The 21,392-nt window shown below is 36.0% G+C and overlaps 1 long non-coding RNA gene across 1 annotated transcript in view; it reads left to right on the top strand.

Annotated features, from left to right (window-relative positions):
• The window catches only part of LOC103901777, a 58,124-nt gene extending 37,976 nt beyond the window's left edge, over positions 1–20,148 (top strand). Inside the window, exons 2-3 of the long non-coding RNA XR_657753.2 lie at positions 12,596–12,748; positions 17,859–20,148. This is a non-coding gene — a long non-coding RNA (uncharacterized LOC103901777). The remainder of the gene's footprint in view (positions 1–12,595; positions 12,749–17,858) is intronic.
• Positions 20,149–21,392: the final 1,244 nt, after the last annotated feature.

The following is a 21,392-nucleotide window of genomic DNA, read 5'->3' as shown; positions in this document are numbered from 1 at the left end:
TATAGTTTTGTCTGTAAAGCAGAAAGTGCATTAGTGGAGTGAAAATTAAAATTTCATAATTGATTTAGTGTAAAAGTAAAGTTCACATAATAATTTTAAGTATGAAATTTATTTAAACAGTCAGTTCTAAAACATAGACCAAGTTAAATACTTGGGTTTAATCCAATGAAAACTTCAGCGAGACTCCTACAGTTAAGTAGGTAGCTTACTGTATCCTATAGATACAGTTAACCTCTATCATTATGTTTCTCTATTGTATAAAAATAATTAAGTCTGTTATCTGTATTTCTGTATGTAAATGTTACTGGATATTTCACAGGTCCTGTGCATTTTTTTTTATACATGCAGTTCATTGACACTTCAAAATCAGGTCAATAGTTTTGAACCATTAATTCTGGGATGAAGGTAAACTAAAATTTCATAGCCTCTGAAATATGTTATTCCTGGTCTTCATTTTTAGAGCAGTTTTTAAGTTAAGAGATATTTTGCTAACTGTTTTAATAGTTTTATTAAACATTTAAAAATGAAAGTGTTTAATTTGCAGCACATTTCTTGGTCTTTTGTAACATAATTGCATTAACTTTTTATAGCTGGAAATATTAATGAAGTATTAATTTTTTATTTTCTTAGAGGTTTTGGTTTATTTTTAGTTTGTTTGTTTGTTTGGCTTTTTTTGTTTTGTTGGCTGGACCGAGGAGACTAATACCGATTTTTCTTTACAGTGGAATAGCAATGTAGCCTGTTTATTTGAAAAGTAATTTAGGAAATGTAGTGAAAAATGATCAGAACTATATGAAAAAATACATCTCTCTAGCAAAGAAGAAAAGCTAATTATTGTAAGAAAGTTGGGCATAACTTGGTATATAAATTTGAAGTTTGTATGATAAAAGAATTATTTCATGCTTTTTAAGTCAGCCTGTACCCAAAAGCTGAGAGTCCAGTATGGTTCATTCAGTGTTTCTGAGTATTTTTCTGCATAAACCTTTATACTTTCTGTAAAACCTCATTGAATTTCTCTCCATTCAATTTTTGACACTTTTTCAGTAGAATAAAAATTACTTCTCTATACTTACCAGTCAGCTTGCCTAACAGCTACTTTTGCCATTATATGAGAGGTTATTTAATATGAGTTGAAGCTTTGTACTATAAAACTTCTACCTGTGGGTTTGAATCATCAAGCAGCTTCCTATGAATTAAACATGTAAGTAAAATGGCAGCTTGGTTTAAAGAATACGCTATAAAATTCCTTATACATCTGTTTCAAGTAATCTAATATTTCCCCCCTGCTCCGAGTCCATTTTACAAAGACAGTATGTTAAAAACTCTGTGGAAAAATACTAGGTAAGCCCCAACCTTTTCAGGGGCGGACGAGATATTTCCTTTGTACTTGCCTCTCCCTGGCTGCCTGGCCAAGCTCTGGGTTTGCACTGGAGAAGTGTTCGGTGACGGTCAGTCAGAGTTACAGCATCGTTCTCATCGTGCTGTCCCAAAATGCAAATGCTTCAGTATAAAATGGGAAACGTGCTGTTTTAAATTATTTAATAACAGCAGTTGAAATTGCATTTCCTTTTAACTTCATTAGTATGTGTTGAGTGAAGTACTTCTATGAGGATTTTACTGTGCCAGATACGTAGATTGACAAGGCTGTCTTTGCAAGAATCTCTCAGCTGCCTAAACAGCTGTAAAAATAAAAATACCACTCACTGACTATAAAACCTCTTAGCAGCAAATCCTTCCAGTTACTTCTGGCATGCTGAAATTAACCAGGAGATGTTTTTGCAAAATACTTAAATAAGTAATTAGAATGGTAGGTGATAAGTGATGATCTAAAAGTATAAAATTGATTATATTGGTAGGATATTCCTAGCTTCGTGATTAAAAGGGGTAGGGTGTAATTAGAAGGAAGATGATCCTCACTTTAAAAGCTTAACAAATGTTTATTATATTGCTCATTCATGTGGAAAAATGACTTGTGATCTGCAAACATTTTCACATATGAATAATTTTACGCAGGCACTTTAGCTCCATTGATTTCACTTGGATTACTCACCTCTGTTAACATATGTGTAACAGTTTGCAGGATCATTGACTGGACAGATGAGTTAGTAATGCCAAGTCACTAAATAAAGCAAGTATCTTCAGATACTCATGGGTCTGGGAAGTCATTCTAACTGTCTGTGGAGCTTAGGGCCTGCTTTTAGAGAATACGTGGGTCCCGGTACAAATATTCATAATTGCCACTTCAAGAAAGTGCACAGTAAACTTGGAATATCCTATAGAATAACATAATTTGTAGTGAACACGCTGTAAGGTTGTTTGCCACTCTACAGAATAAATAAATTCTATTTGAAGAATTTTGTCATATTTGGCTATATACTGTATAGCATATGTAATTTGTAGGAAAGACCTTAGATTGTTTCAGATATGGTGTAGCAATAATTGCCTAGGAAAAAGTAGTATTTCTAGTACTTGTAGTGAAAAGATGGGAAGTGATCATCTAGTGGATACAATTAAATATCAAAAAACTCTACTTGCCAAAGAGCATTGTTATGGTTCATTTAAGGCAGTAGCATATTCTAGCAATCTGGAAGTCCTGTTACATCCCCTGGAGCGTATCTGTCTTGTGCCATTTGTTTGTGGAGAAGAATCATGCTGGCTGCTGCACCTCATGCCCTAAACAATGCAAATTATAAATTTACTGGGAAGAACATAATTTCTGTCAGTGTGTCATTATGAATTGAATATATTTCAATTCTAGTCCTAGACTCCACCAGGTTGGATTTAAATTGTGTGACATTTTCATGGAAAGTTTTAGCCTTTTTGCATAAAACATAGGATGGGATGGGAAGAAATGAAAATTACTTTTTATTCATTGGCCTCCTCTTGTGGGAAGGATAAGCAGTTTGACATCAACAGGAGGGGTTTTTTGTTTGTTTGTTTGGGGGGGGTTGTTTTGTAAATACCTTGGGAATGTGGTGCTGATTTTTTTGTGCAGTTTTACCACCAAGACAACTAACCCACTGACCAAGGCTCTAATCCCAACAGCTTCAAGTTAATGCTGTTGCCGTGAATGTTTTTTGGAGTGGTTATGTTGTAAACTTGATAAAGGGAATTTAAAAAACAATATCACTCTTGCATTGGGTTATTAAAGATTGTTACTATTCATTTGTGAAGCTAGCCAAAATGAAATTTGAAGGCAATCTTCTAACCAGTGCATGAATGAGAACTTAACTGCATCATGCAGCCATTGCTAAGATAGCTGGTGTTGTCTTAAGCAATGCAACTAATGAAGCTCAAGAGAGATGTAAAATAAGTAAGAAATAAAGTACTCTTGAGTCCATATAAAAATCATCCATGTATAACAGGGTTATGTTATGTAAATGAATAGTGATGAGGCCCTCTGTAAAATCTAATATAGGTAAACGTCACTTGGTGTGTCCTGTCAGCAATAAAATGTTGAAGCTAGAGAAGTTAGTTTCAGTTCTCCCTCTTGGAAATTGCAGAACCTTTTAAGTTCACAGTGAATATTTCATAAGCAGTCGTGTTATTCTGCCTGTAAGCAGTTCATTGCAGTGTGAGATACAGAAGGTATGACTCCCCAGAAATAATGCATATGGATTTTACAAATGAAATCCAGCTCATAGCAAGGAGTCTGTTCTGAATTTCTGGTCAAATCGTCTTTCAGAGTGTTTACAACTCCCAGAGGTACAAGTGACAACGAAGACAACATTATCCTCATTTGTTTTACTTGTCTAATTATGCACATTCTTTTCTGTGAAATGGAAGTAATGAGCTTAACAGAGTAAATTGGTTATTTTTTAATATAAAGAAATTGCAAGTGGTCTGGAAAAATATGCAACATAAACATTTTTCAGTGACTTGAATTAAAACATCCTTTCAGTGTCATTAGTTTCATCAGCTAATGATGTGCCAGGAGCAAAACATGCAAATACATATCTGCAATGAAAGTCAACAGAGTAGCCAGGATTACAGAAAAATAACATATGGGATGCTCTAGATACTGATTTTTCAGAAAAAAGTGCATTTAATATTTCAGTCAACTTGTGGATTCTTTACTTCCACATGACAGAAAAAGAGCCGGTATTAACAGCATTGGCTTGCAAGACTGCTGCTGGTGTGTAGCCACCCCATAGTTGCTATAGTGACCTAACGTCATCTTATAGGATTGCAGTTATGGTCATAGCACCAAAAATTCTATCCTGCCTGAAGAAAGCCATTTCAAAAATACTTTATTTAGTACACAGGAATGTTTGTATTCTTACAAGTCTGGGTTACTTCCACTTGTGTTATTTTCATTTTACATTGCTTGCAATTTAAATATCTTTTTGTTCAAATTCTTGAACATTTATTGGGAAGCCTTTTAAGTATATGGTATATAGTAGAAATACGTTTTCTAAAAGTGTGTGTGTCGTATAGAAGGAATTTATATTAACTGTCACCATCCTCCCCACCCAATCTTAAGTGTTTCTTTTGATGAAAACATCTCAAGCACACATGCACTCCCTTTCTTTTCTAGTAAAGATATTAATACAGAGAATTCGTATCTCAAACTTTTTTTTTGAGATGAACATCATAATGCAACATTTCATAGATAATTTAAAAAATGTTTAAGTAATAAAGTATTTAAGTATTAAACCAGGAATAAGTATTACTATTAAAATGTTGCATGATGTTGTGTATGTCTGGATTCTAAAAGTGCTGTGGTTAGAAATATAGTCACTGCTAATAGATTCAATGCTCGTGATTAAAAATAGCTGAAGTAAATTCTTATTTTAGCATGATGGATTTAAGAGGGATGTGAATTATTTGGAAATAATTTTGTTCATTTTATGTTACAATATTTTATCTTTTATATAGTAAATTTGACTTCATGTATAAATATTGTTTTATGTGATTCAGTTCTATAAAGACAGTATTTACCATTAATTGCTTTTTAATGGTAACAAGCCAACGAATTACACGGAATGGACTTTTTTCCCCCCTAAGTGCTTTATTTTTTAATTGCTGATGTAATTTGTAAGTAAAAATACTATCTTTTTGGCAATCATAAGATAAATAATTTTAGCAGCAAACTATTTCTCTGTATTTGTCAAGATATTAATTATGTAAATTCAAGGCATTGGTAACATAAAATGAATCATTACAAGCTGTGCTAAGCTATAAAAGGATTGTTCGAAAGTGATCTCAAAAAGGAGAAAACTGATAGAAAATAAACGTTTACAACATATAACTACAGAGTTCTCTGAGGAAAAATTGTATCACTATTGTAACTATCAGGAAGAGATTTATAAAAGTATTTTAAGATGAATATGGCTAAGCTGTTGGAAAAAAATACTCCCTCTAAAAAAAGATATCTCTCTCTCTCTCAACATGAAAACATCTCATGGGTGTATGGTACTTACGTAGCTCATAGAAGTGGCTATTCATAAGAATGTAACATATATATGTCATCAAAGCAAATTCTGTTTAAAATTTGTAGCACTTGGTGCTTGCAGCTGTCAAGGAAAATACTGTGCTACAATAGTGAGACATATGAAAACTGCAGATGCTTGACTTTTCTCTTATTGAAAGTAAACTATTCAAATTGGATTTTTTTTTTTAAGCAGAAACCAAAGAAAAAGACCTTTAATCTGTATTTAGTGTCAGCTTAATTGCATGAAATCCACCTTTTATAAAATGGGGTTTGATTGGCTACCTCTTTGGAAAGCTTCTTTTGAAAATCTTTATCTAAGCTTTGACGTAAAAAATAGTTTTTGTTGTAAATGAGCTTATCATGCTCATTATTAATGTACAGAAAGATTCATCTCATTGATACAATAGTAGGTAATTTACAGTTGAAAATCCATATGGGGACGTAATAGATAATATAAATGTAACAGTCATCTACAGAGTGATCTAGAATAAGTTTTCTTAACTGTTTGAGACCCACACTTTCATTTATGACAACAGCATAAATAAATCAGAATAAAAATATCGGAACAGAAAGTGAAACTCTAATGTGATGAGTTTTCTCTCTGAGTTGTTCTTCGAATATATATGTAGTTTTTTAAATTTTATAATCTATAGATGAGATGGCAAAATTCAGAGTTCTAACAGACAGAAACCACAATTGAGTCAAACCTTTGCAACTAGTCACCGAGTTCCTGGGTCTAAATTTTGTAGTTATTGTCAGCAGAAAAATAAGTAGTCTTGCATGAAAAATGTTCCTACAGTTTGCAATGGACCTTGGACCTTAACCTTATGTTTAGTCTTCTTTTTATTATAATAGCTATAATACCAAAAGAAATATTAACATTTCTATCAAACTCTGCCTATTCATCTTAGTCTTTAAAATCGACTTTTTGTTTGTCATCCTACAGAAAGTAAATTCCCGTACTGAAAAAAGGAGTTGTAAAATCAGTGTTCTCATCTAGCAACTCTGTAGTCATGTGATATTCTTGTAGCTCTCAATTTTTTTGAGTCCCTGTAGTGTTGCAAAATAAGAATAGCATGGGAGAGACACCTGGGACATAAAATGTTGCAGAAATAATTGATTTTTAAAGGAAAGTTTTCTCACCTTAGGGAGTATTCTATAGAGTAGTAGAATTTAAAAATAAAAAAAATTTCCTTTTTACTGATTTTAATCCACGTCAGTCGGAGGGGAAAAATGAAATAGATCCAAAAGATATGGAAGTAAAGAGAATAAGACCAAAATAGGATAATTAAGGGGAAAAGTGTCAGTTTGGAATTGTCTGTCTTGCTAGCTACACATTAAATAGTCTAATTTACTGGTATTTACCAAAGTGTTTGCGTATGGAGGTTTGTTTACTATGAATATAGAATGCTAGAGATTCTCTTCAGAGGAAGGAAGGTCTGGAGCAATAAACTCTTTAACTATTTTCTTATTGGTCAGATGCCTAAAAGTACTTCCCCTAAACTGCGGACCAGATTGCTTTATTTTTCTATATGTTGCAGAAGGATGAGTAATGTTTTTTTTCAGTAATGGACAAAAATGGATTTGTTTTCTTCTTTTATCCTTTTTATACAATTGTATATCTCTAGAAATGCCTGCAATTCTCACTTGTACATGTTTTCAAGAGTTTTACACTCAGACCCCTGATTTAGCAGTGAGTACCCGAATCTCTGATAAGAGTAAAATATACACTTAAATAAAGCTAAAATAAACTTGGATAAAGTTTTCCATATTAGCATACTAGAATATTATAATTTGGGGAAATAGAGGGAGTGTACCTAGTACTAGAGGATGCATTTCAAATACGATCATGCAGCATCTAGCAAGTCCTTGGTTTTAGCATCTATTCTAAAAATCAAGGCATAAGATTGTTTTGAAGTGGTGTGTGTGATACATTTGACTGATTGCTATGAATTTCAAGAACAGATTTTTAGTGGAACCTGTGCTCTTAAGTTGTTTTGAAAAGTCTTCCTAAATGTGTATTAAACATCAAATGTCAAGATGAAATAATGTGGCCAGTTAAAATGCCTTTATAGAATATAATAATGTGTTTTCCAGGAGGCTTTAAGTGAAATTCAGGCAAATGAAAGTAATTGGCAAAGGTCATACTGAATAACTGAGGCCAGAATTTGACCTCTGCAGTTAGGAAGCAGGAAGAATGATGATTTAACGTTTTGTCTGAATTTTTAAAAATTAAGATAATTTGAATATATTAGACTAATAACTATATCTGTTCCTTTATAAGCAATTTTTTTTCTAACAAAACAATAATTTTTTACTTCAGTTGAATTTTGGAAGTTAGTGGGTATTCTACTAAATAAGTATGACTTTTTCATACTATTTTCAAAACTGAATTTAAAACATTTTACACTGAATCAGAAATCCCATGCCTACTACTTCACTTCCAAAACCATTTAATTTTTAAGTTTTTTCCTAAGGTCTTTCCTTGAAAGATGTCAGATTGTTTAAACAGTCTCTTTGAAATATGCAGGGACTTACTGAAGACTGTAAGCTTGCATTCCCCTATTGTGCAAGAGCGCGTTGGGCGAGTACCAGCCCTTATATGCCCAAGTAGTTGGGAGTAAATGCACTTAATTTAAAATTTTGATCTTTTATCACTCTTTTAAATACTGCGGTAGACTTGTTCTGATAGGTTTGTACAATGGATGTCTGCTAACTGGTCTTAAAAAGAGCTGGGCGTTGTGTATTTAATATTCTCAGTCGTGTTTCTCTACAATGTGGCTGTGCAGGTGCAAAAAATCTGGCACAGCAACATGTACTGCAGATGTGGCAGTATCATATTTGGGATGAGCTGGACTCTTGTTTGTCCTTCAGTCTAACTTTTAGCAGCAGGTGTGAACAAGAATCCGTGTAAGATAGGCTATTTGATGGGCTGATCACTTGAGTTAAGTGCTCTTCAAGCTCAAAAGGGAAGATGAGTTAGAAATATGTCCATAGACTATACATTTTTTTTTTATATTAGGATATAAATCTTGCTAACACGATGATTTTTCAAAGTGTAATGCCATCTAATGAAGAATGTAATCTCATTTGCTCACATTACAGCTATTAAGTTAATGCCATCAAGCAGGCAGTTTCATATTCTGTAACTTTGTGAAAAAGTTTGGTTTGATTTGCATTTAAAGGACACAACTGAATATATTGTCCCATAAATTGAACTGATTCCAGAGATAAATCAAAACCCCATGAACTCAAAGTGTAATGCCATCTAATGAAGAATGTAATCTCATTTGCTCACATTACAGCTATTAAGTTAATGCCATCAAGCAGGCAGTTTCATATTCTGTAACTTTGTGAAAAAGTTTGGTTTGATTTGCATTTAAAGGACACAACTGAATATATTGTCCCATAAATTGAACTGATTCCAGAGATAAATCAAAACCCCATGAACTGGTAAACTTTATTACTTGTATTTTAAACAAAACTGGCTCCAAACCTAATTATAGGTCATTATAAGCAAAGACCTCAGTCCTACAAAAGACTTGCTGCATACCTAGATGTATCCAAAGCACCGCTAGTAAAGTAGTAGTAACTTCTATCAAACCACCTTACATGTTTGTAAAAAGAAAAGACATAGTTTCTCTCTAAATCATCTTATTAAGATATTTCCTTAAGCTTGTTTTCTATGACTGCTTATGTGTAAAATGTGTGGATTTATGAATTTTTTTTTTTGAGAACCAAATACTTAGCATATAGCAGGAGTATTACTGTGATTCTGTGAGTAAATCTAGCTATCCTACTGTGAGCATGGTGAAAGTCATAAAAACATTAGCTTTATTACATTTTGAATAAGAACCATGATGCCAAGGTCAAGTGTTTGTGAAGCTCTTAGCAAGATCAAGACTCTTGTCTCTTTACAATGCTTCTACATTGTAAAGTAAAAGTGCATTTTCTTGATTGTTTTCAAATACCGTATTCTGATAACTTTATACTCCACCTTCTGGATTATGATTGTATTTCCACTCTATTAAAAAAAAAAAATCTTAAAAGCTTTTCTTCTTTGCAATTTGCTTTTACCAATATTCTTGCAAATATTGTCAGTAAATCTGTGAATTAAGTAATGTCAACTGAATCATCTTCGTTTTGCTAGGTCTGCAGCATTTCTGTTGTTACTGTGGTCATTGACATTGAGAGACTTACTCCAGTAAGTTCCATAACCAACACATCACCTGACCCAAACCAGCATCTGTAAAATGTATGCATCAATAATCTAACAATCCTCTGCATAATAACATATACATATGTATAGGATTTACCTATGACTTCAGGTATGGCCGGTAAGGTAAAAAATACATCGTAAGATGATCTTACAGTGTGGGGGTGGACTAGATGATCTTTGGCGGTCCCTTCCAACACAAACCATTCTATGATGGTACTCTAAAAACTGTAAGCAGTTTATTCAGTCTATCGTTATAAAAATTTTATCGGTTTGCTAGGAAAATTACTTTTTCCATGATCAGCTATTACGATGTGAAATTCTGTGTGTGACACTAGTACAGTCAGAGCCACTTGGATGTGAACCTTTGTGAAACTGTGTCGATTTCAGTCAAATAATGTGTAAGTAGAGAGTTTCCCTCATGGAATTGACTGGTGGCTTGGGTCTGTTTTTACTGCCTCTGAAGTATTTTACTCATACAGTGCAATAGCTTAGTTAAAAATCTGCACATACCCTTAATAATAGTAAGAGTAATTTTCTATATACACATACACACACAGAGTAGCTCAGACTAAAGAGTTCTTCACCTTTCTTGGGTCATCATTCTTGGATTGTATCTGACAATACAACACTCTGCTCATCTCAGCTTCACTCTCTGAATTCCTCACTGAGGCAAGGGAATCTACATGACTCTTTGGAAGCTGTTCAAGTTTCAACGCAATAGGTGTATGGTCAAACTGAAAGCGACTGCTGAATTTTAAAACCCCAGAAGGGGTGCTTGTAACAGTTGATTTGGGTTCTCCCTGAGGAAAAAAAATACTAAGTGGAGTTTTGGAAAGTCTTATGACTTAATTTTTATTCTGAATTAAATATAACAGCAATAGCATTAATAAATATGCATGCTTGCAACTATTCTATATGGCTTGGGTTTACCACCTGAGATTTATATTTACAGCCAGGCCTGGGGGCTCATTCAGGGGAGTATAGCACCCAGCCTGCCAGTCGCGGCTAACATTTCTCTGTCTGCTGCTTGGGCTGCTGAAGGTGCAGTGCTGCTCTCTGCACGGATGCCCAGTGTATGGGAATATTGCAGTAAATATTTTCAGTGAAACTAATGAACTTTCTCTCCAAGCTTCATTTGGGATGAGCCCTTATCACAGAGCTCGTTATGACGTAAACCAAAGGTCTCTCCTAGGTAGTGGTCCTGTGTCGGGTACTCTGAAACAGCAGCGCAGGACTGGAAGGCTGTGGGTCTAGAATATACTTGTATGTTTTGGTGTAATGCAATTTCACAGGGTCTGGGCAGTCAGTTTTGGGATGGTCCGAAAGCTATTGCTTTGTCTTATTGGGCAGTCACAACATGGGAACCAAAGACTGATTAGTATCAAAAATATCCTTGCCAGCAGGTTGGGGTAGGACATCATGATCTACCTCATGGACAGGTAAAGGATTTAATACACTCTACTTCCCAGCATTTTGTACTAATGTGAATCTTTCACTTTACAAAGAAAAGCACAGGAGTGCCTGAAAATGGAGCTCAAAAAAATCTTTATATTGTTTGCATATATTTTTACCTCAGACCTATTCAGACTCTGAAGTTTTCTAGGTGAATTAGTTCACTATTACATGTAATGACACTGTATGCAATCACACAACCTCTCGGACTTTTTACTTCCATCTATCTTCCAGAAATGTGCCACTTCACAATGCACTGAAGTGGTAGCTGGAGCAAAAGGTTATAATCTCAGTGTGTTATGAGTACCTTCTATGCTGCCAAATATCGTGATGTATAAAAAGCACAGTAAGTTAGAGTTAGGCTGCCATGGACTGCAAGGCAATGTGCATTCAAAACAGTTCATCAGTCTGAGAAAATACTTAGCACTTTGCTGCAGAAAAGCATAGCTCTTTGACTGTTTTCCTTGTGGGCCTGGTGGAAAAGGACTGATAGATAATCCTTCATCTTCCATTTTGCTGAGCCAAGTACAGGGAAGTTGGCCAGGATGTCTTGGTTGCAGCAGTCCATAAAGGAGAGGCCAGAAGGACAATGTTTTGTCTCTTCATTTGTCTGCTCTGGAAAGCAAATACATATGCTAAAGATATGGGGAGAAAAGGAGCTGATAATTAGCATCAACATCAGTTTGATCTGGCAAAGTTATTTCTGCGTCTACTTCTTGCAGATTTTCATGGTCCCTGCCATCACTCTGGTACTTGAGAGCAGGAAGATTGAAACCCCACTATTTATTTGGTTATTAAACCTGGTAACGTTACACATATTTCCACAGGTTACTTTCAGATTAATATGGTGTATTTGTAATATTTTGTGCCCTACTAGGTTGAGTAATGAAACCCTCACAGTCATTGCCAAATCTGATCTCCAAATAGAACACAAGTTACGGGGTTTTGTGTAGAGCATGGATGTGACTCAAGGGTTGGAGATACGCAAATCCACTTGAGTACAAATTAATAATTTCCATAACTGCTTAATGCTTCTCAGACAGAGTGTTAATAATTTAAGGGTTCAAAGAAGTTTGAATATGATGTTCATGTATCCAACAAATAATACACTCTCTTAGATTATGTAATTTTTCTATATGTTTAAAAGTGGCACAGGAAAGAAACTCTTACTCCTTTGTTCCTAAAATATTTGTTTCTTGGCAGCACTTGTCTGGATGTATAGCAGATGTACTAAATATAACCTGCCTATGATTTAATGCAGCACACATGTAGAAAATGAAAATAACATTAATACAAGTTGTTATTTTAATATGGACCTTTGGGCAAAAGGAAGCACTGTTCTGGTCTGGACTACTTATGCTGTGATATAAATAGAAGGTTTGAGTTTCCAGGACTGTCAGTCTGGCAAAGTTCATTCGACCTCAATTTGTGATGTAAGACTCCTGAAAATAATGGCCTCACTAACATTTATTCTGTATTTCTGTTAATAGGAGGAATGCTTTTTGAATTTAGAAGCTCCTATTTCAAGAGTATGTGGCTATGACACTCCTTTCCCTCACATCTTTGAGCCTTTCTACATCCCAGACAAATGGAAATGCTATGATGCTCTTCGAAAAATGATTAACTACTGAGCAGTAGTACAGGTGAGAAATAATGTCTTATACTGACAGTTTGCCTGTAAGGATTCTGACAGAGTGATTGCAAGGTTTGGGGCTAAAGTACTGCTCTTTTATTTAGTTATTTATTTATAATAAGAATTGCCTCTTATGACTTTGGGCCTTCAGTCTTAAAGGCGACTGAATATTTTTAAGTAGTGCCATTGAAGTCAGTGTTTAAAATTAATTACCTTGCTCAATCAATCTGAAAATTAAATGTCTTGTATCCTGAGAAGTGAAAAGAATGTAAAGTGAAAGGTGAAAGGAATAGTTATGCACAGAATATATTTTTGCCTATATTAGAAGACTTACAAGTATTTCATAGGCAAACCATAGTGTTAAATTTTATAATTTTTCACTCTTCAGGGTGGCCCGTAATCCTGTGAGGTACTAATAAGGCCCAATTTACACCGAATATAGGCACTGCATTGCAAACATACACAGAGCATTGAAAATACGTGAAGTATCTGTAGTATCTCACAGTTCTGTTCAAATATAATTATAAGGCTTATATTTAATATTTATTCTAAAAATAATTTTTCTTTATAATCTTTTATGTAATTTGATCATGCTTGAAGATTTGTTTGCAGAGCCCTTCAGGCACCAAGTCTGTGAAGTAATATATATTTCTATTACATGTCTATTAATTGCAGTCTGTAACACCTTTTGTCTTTGTTTCATTGTAATATAATACTAAGTAGCATTAGACTGGCAGTGGCCAAGCGGGACTCAGTATTGTGCGTTGCTGTGAGAGAACTTCTGGTGTTTAATGACCAAAGTTTAATAATTAGGAAATGTGTCAACGCATTGTATTCTCTACTTCCTTTAATTAAGCGAATCAAGTAGCCTAGTTTTTGCTATTGAGTCTTGTACATCTGAATTAAAAAGAACGGAAGAAAACAACAGGCCTGTTTTCCTTTGGAAGGGGGAGATCCTGCAACAGGCAGGCAGGGGATTTTTAGCTGTTGACGCCGCAGATGGGAGGGCCAAGGTGGGCCCTGCATTAGGGGCGCCCTCTCGTGTCCATTTTACCTGTACGTTAAGCTGTGAATTAAATTTAGGGCCGGGGTGGAAGGTTGTCAATACCTTAATGTTAATCCCATTTATATGCATACTTACTTTCAGGGCGACTTCTTGCATTTCACTTTCTCTGTTTCTCTCGATAGCTGACAGTGGAGCGCCTGTATGTGAAATGGGGACGCTACCAGTGAGGCGGTGTCTCCGAAAAATAATGTAGTTCCACTTAGAATATTTCCCCAAAATCACGTTATTGACATGCTAGAGCATTTCCTTAGGATTAAAACTGAAGAATGTTGTGACCTTTTTTGTAGAGTATGTGGTAAACGCTCTCTTTTTCATGACAGTTGTCCTTGCCTTTTATTGGAGTTGAAGTAAATTTATTAAAGACTTATTTTCTTTTTTCTTTGGCACCTCTGTAATAAAGTCAGTGAAGCTTTCCTAAAGAGAATGGGTTGTGTCTGCTCTTTGAGGCAAGTTACTGGGCCATGCTCGGTAGCCTCTAATCTGTTCCTTTCCAAAGGAAACCAAAGGACCAAATATTCTTACCTCTGTGTAAGGAAACGGAGACAAACCAAGGACATTTGGTGGTTCAGAGACTTGGTTTAAACCCCATTCCTCCATAGGATGGTAAAGTGAGGGGGGAGGTATGAGGTGAAAAAAGTGGGTTCGGAGATTGCATTGAATTTGCACACAATCTAGTTTCCAGACTGGAAGTCGACACTAAACCTTTCTGTGAAGGTAATATGGACTAAAATGTGGAAAAGTCATCTGCATTCATATCTACATTTCTCCTGTGGGCTGCACCACACACAAATATCAGAGGAAGTTATCAGCCAGCTGAAAACATGGATTTAGCATATCAAGGAGCAGGTTTATTAGGGGCTGTCTGGAAAACAGTGTGAAGACACAGAAAACTCTGCTTTCTGGTTTGTCTAAGAAAACATCCGGATGGTGGGGCCCATAACACCACGTCTTTTGGCTGGTGTGACTAGATATTAGTGTTACAGAATGAGCTGCTCAAAGGTTTTTCTAAGAGAGAACCTTAACGTGCCTTGTTGTAAGGCACATTTCAGGGGAGTATTCCCTTATTTTTCTGTGTGCTATAGTAGGTAATTGGTCTTACGTGCTTGTCACAGCAGTTGTAGTAGATCTCCATCCTGCTATCTACTCCACAGAGTTTGCATATAAGGTAGTGCGCTTATGTTTCTGAGAAATTGAAGGATTGCTTTACAGTTGCTTCTTTTTGTACTCAGTATAACATGTATTAGTGACGTTACTTGCCATCGGTCCGAACTGATGAAGTTGATGTATTCCAAACCTCCTCACGTGTAGGGAGACAGGGATATCTTTTCTAAGAAATGATGTTATGGTTTGTATGGATTTGAGCACAGCCATAGTCTTCTGGATGTTAGAAAAGTTGGGCCCCTTGTTGTCCTACTGCTGGAGAGACAAAGGAGCTAGCAGTACACCTGGTGAAGAGGGATGTAGGGTTGGCTTTTGAGTTACAGAAATGGCCAAGCTGGCTAAGTTGTTGCTTGGCCTATGTTTCAAGTAATTTCTGTTAAATACAACCTGGTGGCATGGCTGGCTACCTTCTTCTTTTCCCCTCTTAATTGACAAGTTACTAGAAATTGCTTCATCTATTGCTTTCAGGCAGGCTGTGGGGAAAAAAAAACAAGTAGTAATTGTCAAATATATCAATGTTGTATGTCAGATTGTCCTTTCTAACACGGCCTGAAATCTCTGTAGTTTGAGTGAGAAGCTACCTGCAACTTCATTTCATGAAGTCTGCAGTGATATGATTCCCTCCCCTTGTAACTGGATAACACCAAGTTGTATAATGTTTCATGGTCTACCGCTGTATGAAAGTCCTCTTCAGACCTGGAAACAGATTCTATATTAAAGCATGGGGATGCTAACTCCAAACTTATTTTTACTAGTTACGGTATGCTTTTCTTTAAGTGTGTGTCGAAATCTTTCTGTCCTTGTTCACACAAGTAAGTATTTCTCAGTTAACAAAGAATAAATCCGCATCTTCTCTAAAAAACAGGCAAACAAACCCCTCCCTGAAATATGTTTGGCTGTGTGTACAAAGGTACCTCATATCCAGAAAGGTTCTTCTCAGGCACCTGAATTAACTTACTACTTTGTGTCTGAGGCTAATGCAAGGTCTCAAGCTGGATGCTACAGGCAATCATTTCTAAACTTAGCCTTATTATCTTAATGTACATTTGGTTTTATTCAACCTGTGTTGACAGTGTCTCACACATCCATAGTTGCTTATCTTGAGATTGACAGTACAGATGATTTTCCTGCTCAAAGACAGTGTTTCACAATGCATACCATATACCTCACCGATGAGACAGGCAAGAGCAAAATCTGTATCTTTCAGCAGCTTCTTAGTTATTAAAATTTATAGCTATGTTAGCTATAAGAGAAATAGCTTCCAGGTAGGCAGCTGTGTTCCAGATAACTCTTTGTGGTTGGAAAAAAGATAAAGAGAAAAGGAACAGTGAGATTAGGATGGATATACATTTCCTGGATAGATGGAACGGTGTCTGGCTGTTCATTTGGGGAGGGGAAAAAGAACAAAAAAAAAGATAAAACAAGAAACAAAAGAAAACAGCCACAAATTTTATAAAATATACTGTTGTGATACACAAATATATTGAGGGGTGGCTGTAGCATAGAAATGGCAAATAGCCAAGTGCTTTTCTGTTATCTTTTGCAGCTTTTTCTACCGCATGTCCATATTCTGTTTTCTTGTCAAATTCTGAATTTTAAAGCTGTCCCTGCCAGGTGACAGCTTACCTCCATGAGAGTGTGTGTGTGTATGTAAAGACACCGTTACCATTACAAATTCATTCTCTAAAAATACAAAGTTATCACACTGAACTTCGTTATGGAACTATTTTATGGAAAGTTTAATCTTGGTGCTTAAAGGTTAGGCGATGTTAGTGGATGATGGGGGGTTGATTTAAATCTATTTGTCTTTCCAAGTATGTATTTGAAGTTGTATTTGAACATCCAATACAGTTTGCTCAGAACCAGTGCTCCAGTTGGGAGAGACTTGCAAATTGACAGCAGTGCTTTCCCTTTCTCAACCAGTAAGTTGTGCTGGGAAACAGGAAGGGACCTGATAGATACTTTGGTTAGTAATTGTCTGTTCTTTGCACTCCTGGTTATTAGGCAGGGCTTCATACGGGATAACTTGAGGCACAGGAAAAATGTAATTCCTCTCCCTGTTTGGTAAATAAAATATGAGAGACTGTGCAAGATCATTTCCTTTTAACCTGAGACGAGCAACCAGGTTTTTTTCAACGCAGAATCCCAAATGTGGCAGGCTAGACTGCCTGCCTTTTATAATGCGCTGTCTGTAGCCCACTAGAATAAACAACCTCCAGGGGCTTGAGTAGGATGCAACGTTCCTAGTTTATAATGTTTTCCTGCTGGATGGCAAAAATCATGCAAATGGCCGGTGAATCATGTCTTATTCACCACCAGTGAGTAGTCCAAATATAAGATAACAGTCTACTAGTGCTATGAGTTAGTCTGTTAGTATGGCTGTTGCAAGTCTATACTTGCATTCAAACCTTGCTGAGAATTCATGCAAGATCAGGAATAATGAAATTATCTTTAAAAAACCCTATAAATAGGAAAGCTTTGACTATAGTTCTTTTTACCAGACCTTTCTTCACTGTGATAGTAGATTGATAGTATATCTAGTAGAGCTTTAAAAAAACCAACGCATAACACTTTGCTTAACGTGCTAGAGTGGGATGGAAGACACTTCATAATGAAGTTTTTGTGTAAATGGTGGTAATTAGTGTTGTCTTGACGCTGGATATCAGTTGCAGCATTTCTAATTTCTGTTTGTCTATCTTGGCAGCTTTAAAAGTTTAATATCATTTTTAATGCATAATAAGTAAGTGTTTTGTTATAGTTCACACACCTTGAGGTTAAGATGACTTTATAAATTTTAAAAGTAAGATTACCATGGAGGGCGCTGTGTGTTTAAGTTGTGGATATTACTTTCAGCCTTAAGATTTGTAATTTATTTTGTCATCTTCTTCTGCAGGGATGAGAAGAACAACAGGGAAATACAGAAGCTGCCTTCAAAACTCTTGACACTTTACTCAGATCTTTTGGGTTTGGAATTCACATAGCAGACTGTTTTCTCTGAACTCAACTACCCTTAATATTCATCTTGGCTATTCTTCAGAAAGTTCAAATCTTCCTTAATTATGAAATCAGTGATGGGCAGTTGATTGCTATAATAAGTAGTTTCAGATGTATTTAAAGATATCCAGATGTTGTATGAATGCTATACATTGCCATGCTTCACTAGGTTACATCTCTAAACTTCACTGTGTAAATATTAGAAGCAGGATTTTATTCAATAAAACATATTATGCACATGTCTCTTGGTTTTGTTATTTTTTGGGGAAAACCCAAAGAGGTTATTTGAATGTGACTGTATTTTCAACAAAATAAACCTTAGACAGCCAGACCTCCTTTAACCGGTGTCATTAGCTGTCTTTCAGTTGAGTGGCTTCATGTAAAATAGTCCCAAATACTGATTCTCCTTTCTGCAAGGGAAATGAAAACTCCATTTTTCTTGAGAAGGGAGGAGAGATTTTTTTGCTTTGTTGCTATAGGTGAGAGGCTCCATTGGTACATCTTTGCTGCAATACCTTTGTTTAATTATTTTTCCTCTAGATATGGAATGTGTCTGCTCCTAAGCAGTTGTGCAAAATGTGCCAATTTGTCTAGAAAAGGTAACAGTACCCTGATATATTCATGCCAGTGGTGGGAGAAGAGGCAGTGCACATGCCATTTTCTGTTGGTGAGGACACAGAAATAAAAAATTACCAAAAAGACTCTGCTATAAAATTAAACCTGAATGTTTATTTTTCCTCTGCTATTATAAAGGGCACTGAACATCCCTAAATGCAAAAAGGAGTCCAACCTTTCAGACTGAGAGCTTCTGAGCTCAGTGGAGGTTTGCTTAATTTTTAATAATGCCCTTCTTTTCCATATGACAAGCCAAGGACGCAGCAAAGATGTTGTGAAAATTACCCTCTTTTGTCCTACGTTCCAGGACTGCTCAAAGGGCAGCAGATCTTCATCCAGCACAGTAGTTTCAAAGCTTACTACTGAATTCCTTTGGTACCAGCTCTGCTCATTTTTCCACCACCTAAATTAAGTGTGAATTCAGCAGTTCCTAGTCTTTTTGGTTGCTTTGCTCTCTGTACAAACCAATCTCATGCTGCGTTGCTTCTTATTATATGGGGGAAGGAGGGGAGGGGTTGGGAAGATGTATGCCAGTAGCAGATAACCACATTTCCATTATTATTCAGGGGGTTCTTTCAGAGAGAAAGAAGAATACCTTTGTACACAAACCTGCTCAGGGCAGTCCTCAAGGTGACGGCTGAAACAGGCCAGGGAGGAAGCTCAGGAGGATAACTTCACTCTGAATGTCAGTGGGTATTCCCCACCATGCCCCTCCATCACCCATTATGATCTGGGAGGTTGTTAATCGAGCAGATCCACTGAAATCCAAGGGAAATCTGGCCTTTGGGACAACATTGATGGGTGCCGAAGTGCATGTGCCCACATCTCAAAGTGGTGTGCTTCTCAGGGCTCCTAGGCGACTCTCATCTCACTGTCCCAAACCTCAGGAGCAATCCTTGTAGCGTGGTTCGTTGTTTGTAACGTGGGGCGATGCTTGCCCTCCAGCAGAACTCAACTCAAAAAGCCACGTTCAAAGGACTTGTACGGATGGAAGGTGCTAAATGATCTTTTCAGGTCCTACTACCATTTTGTGTAAGATTCTGCGTTCATAGTTCATATCTTCCCTACAGAATCTCACAACTGATAATGAAGCTATTTGTTAATGTTTCTAATCAAAATGAACATTAGTCAAGTCTTCTGTCTGTAAGTCTCCTGTAAATGCCGTGTGTAGAATTTGTTTATTGCTTTAAATAAGACAGATGCATTATGTATTTTATATTTTTTGTGCTGGATGGAAACTATTTTGGTTTTATAAAGAAAAATGGTTTTAAAAATTATTTCTCTCGTTGTAGAAAATCAACAGATATTTTAGTAACTGTCTTCTAAAAATGTACTGTTGCTATATTTCAAAGCATATAAAATAGATACAATTATAGTAGAGTCATAGAATATCTCAAGTTGGAAGTACTGCCATAGTAAAACGTGCTTTGGTAGTTAATAGCCTTAATACTATATACTTTGTATTTGCGGTTTTCATAGATAAAAGCAGTTTGTAATTTAGTGCAGAGCTTAAGTTCAGGTTGCGTGTATGGAAATGCAGAATAATATATTTCTTAATAAACATGTAGAAAATATTTGCTCTTAATGTGAACTACTACAATCTGGTTGAGGGACGGGTTTTGTATTTTCAGTGAGTGGTGATGTGTGATTTTTTTAATAATATAAAAAATGTTCCTTTCTCCTCCGTTTTGGATAGTAGAATATTTTTCCCTGGCAAAGACAATGTTCTAAAATAGGTGCTGCTCCCAAAAGCCTGCCTAGATGGCAGTATCCACTCACGTAACCTGTGCTCAAGGATGGTGGCTGTTTAAAGTGTGTGTTAATGGAAAAATGATGTAGAGTTCTAAATTGGACAGGAAAGTGTATGCTCTTACATACAAATAACTGTTTCTCATTAAATTCCTTAATAATAAAGTCCGAAGACATGTCATATTTTCTGGTTTTTAACCACTTAGGTCACTTAATTAGATTAATCAGATTAGGCAAAAAATGTGTGGAGGAATATTCTCAGATTTAACCTGGGCACTGATTGTTTCACTCTAAGTAACTCCTTCTAAGGCAAAAATCGTGTCAGTTCTCCTTGCTGATAGTCCAGAAAATTAGTAATCCATCTAGTCATGCTCATTTAACACTAATTGCTGGAAATACTTATGGTACATAGTTTAATGCTGGATCCTGAGATTGGAATTCAAGAAAGACATACACAGCCTTCATGGGATCCCAGATTTATTAACTGCAGATGAAAGACTTGCATACTCTTCTTCTGTCATCTAGCTCAGTTAAGACTGTAGTGCCATAACAACCTCGTCATTATAAACTGCACCAATTAATAAACATTGGATTTAAATCATTAGAGGTATTCTCCCTCACAGAAGTGCACGTGTTTATAAGAGGATTATCCAGTAGTACGTTCTCACTGCAGTAGCCAGGAGCCTTGACACAATGACCTTCTGCTCCTACGGTCTGATAATCAATTCTGAGCTCATGAATCTTTTCAGACAGCTCTCTTGCTCCCATAGCTAAAAAACGGTGTTCCCGGTGCACTGGTATATTGCAGAAGCTCTGTTCTAGCCACATAACTTCAGAGGCAGCAAATGAAAGGAATCAATTCAGCAAGCTGGCAGAGATAGTTATCACAGCAGCTCATGGGGTTCAGTGAGCATTATATGTTCATAACAAAATAAGCTGACACAGTCTGTAAGCTCTGCCAGATTTCAGTAGACCCAAAATAAGGATGCAATTCTTTTGTAGCTCTTTTGCTGCTTAGCTGCTCTGCAAGATACGTGTTTGTTAGATGTGGGAGACGTACATCTGACTT

This window comes from Aptenodytes forsteri, unplaced genomic scaffold (genome assembly GCF_000699145.1).
Source record: "Aptenodytes forsteri isolate BGI_AS27 unplaced genomic scaffold, ASM69914v1 Scaffold245, whole genome shotgun sequence".
Taxonomy (NCBI): domain Eukaryota; kingdom Metazoa; phylum Chordata; class Aves; order Sphenisciformes; family Spheniscidae; genus Aptenodytes; species Aptenodytes forsteri.
Note: the sequence above shows the minus strand (reverse complement) of the source record. Positions and strands in the feature narration are given on the sequence as shown.